Source organism: Eumetopias jubatus, unplaced genomic scaffold (genome assembly GCF_037043125.1).
Source record: "Eumetopias jubatus isolate StellerSeaLion01/CBP00866 unplaced genomic scaffold, mEumJub1_p1.0 scaffold_17, whole genome shotgun sequence".
In the NCBI taxonomy this organism is placed as follows: domain Eukaryota; kingdom Metazoa; phylum Chordata; class Mammalia; order Carnivora; family Otariidae; genus Eumetopias; species Eumetopias jubatus.
Window position 1 is genome coordinate 66,172,142 of NW_028274823.1, and position 1,994 is coordinate 66,174,135.

At 42.9% G+C, this 1,994-nt stretch overlaps 1 pseudogene; it reads right to left on the reverse strand.

Annotated features, from left to right (window-relative positions):
* Positions 1-502: 502 nt before the first annotated feature.
* LOC114224744 (glyceraldehyde-3-phosphate dehydrogenase pseudogene) lies at positions 503-1,506 on the reverse strand (annotated as a pseudogene).
* Positions 1,507-1,994: the final 488 nt, after the last annotated feature.

The following is a 1,994-nucleotide window of genomic DNA, read 5'->3' on the forward strand; positions in this document are numbered from 1 at the left end:
ATCTCATACCCAGCACCAAATTTTGCCAAGGCAGATACTCAATAAATAGTGGATAAATTGAATTTTCACCCCATTTTGATCAAAGTTTGCCTCAAGGACACTGCAAGAGGAGTGCTAATGGTGATTATTTCCAGTGTTTTATTATGAAAATTTCCAACCTATAGAAAAGTTTGAGTAATTTTTCATGGAACACCCCTATATCTATGACCTGGATTCTACCATTAACATCTAACTTGATTTATCACATAACTATCTATCCATCCTATATTCATTCAACAACTCACATTATTTTTTTGGCTGGATACAGTATATTTTATTGATGGTACATGACAATGTGGGGCTCCCCAAACCCTTCCCCTTCTTCAGAGGGTCTGGGATGGAAACTGTCTAGAGTTGGGAGATTCTCAGGGTTTTGGAGGATAAGTTGGGGCAAGGGCTCCCCAGCAGCTAAGGAACTCTCTCTTCCTCTTTCTATTGCTGGAGTTGGTGGTCCAGGGAACTCTTACTCCTTAGAGGCCATGTGGACTATAAGGTCTGCCACCCAGTTGCTGTAGCCAAATTAATTGTCATACCAGAAAATGAGCTTGACAAAGTGGTCATTGAGAGCAAAACCAGCTCCAGCATTAAAAGTAGAAAAGCAGGTGTCATTGTTAAAGTTGCAAGAGACAACCTGGCCCTTGGTGCCAAGGGTGCACTTTAGGGGCCCTCTGATGCCTTCTTCAGCACCTTCTTGATGTTATTGTATTTGGCAGCTTTCTTCATGAAGCAGGTTAGATCCACGACTGACATATTGGGGATGGGGACACAGAAAGCTATGCCAGTGAGCTTCCCATTCAGCTCAGGGATGATCTTGCTACAGCCTTGGTGGCTCCAGTAGAAGCAGGGATGATGTTTTGGGCAGCCCCTTGGCCATAATGCCACAGGTTCCCAGAGAGGCCATCCACATCTTCTGGGTGGCAGTAATGGCATAGTAGCAGTATGGCAGTAATGGCACTGTGGTCATGGGTCTCTCCATGATGTCAAATTTGTCATGGATGACCTTTGCCAGAGGGGCCAAGCAGTTGGTGGTGCAGGAGGCATTGCTGATGATCTTGAGGAGTTGTCATACTTATGGCTCACAACCATCACAAACAAGGGGGCATCAGCAGAAGTTGGCAGAGATAATGACCCTCTTGGTCCCACCCTTCAAGTGAGCACCAGCCTTCTCCATGGTGGTGAAAACTCCAGTTGGCTCCACAACATAGTCAGCACCAGCATCACCCTATTTGATGTTGGCAGAAACTCGTTCCTGGAAGATAGAGATAGGCTTTCCATTGATGACAAGTTTCCTCTTCTCAACCTTGACAATGCCATTGAATTTGCTGTGGGTGGCATCATACTGGAACATGTAGACCATGTAGTTGAGGTCAATGAAAGTGTCACTTATGGTGACAATATCCACTTAAAAGCAGCCCTGGTGAGCAGGTAACCAATACAGCCAGATCGGTTCACTCCAACCTTCACCATTGTGTCTTGGGGATGTGCCTGGCACTGCACCAGAAGATGCAGCTATCTGTGGAATGGGGATGAACAGAAAGCTAACTCATAGTATTTTTTTATGCATTTCAAATTAAATTGCAGGCATTGGTAACTTTCTCCATAAATACTTTGGATACATATCATTAGAATTCAATATTTGTTTCAAGGCTTTTCCTTTGAAATAAAATGATCATTCTAAATTTTAACAACTGCAAACACCTGTGTAACACAAATCCTTATCAAGATTAGCATCACCCCCAGAAAATTTAGCAGTGGAGATTTGGAAGTCTTTGAAATGATTTCTTTACCTCTTTACCCAGAAAGAGACTGAGAATAACCTAAAGAGTTTAAAATTTGATAGGAACTGTCCACCCTCACAAACTGCTTCAGATCTCACACCATTAAAGAGTTGCTTTCCTCTATTTGTTTTAGCAAAATCCAAACTCCAAATGCATAGTTGATACTAAGGGAGAGAT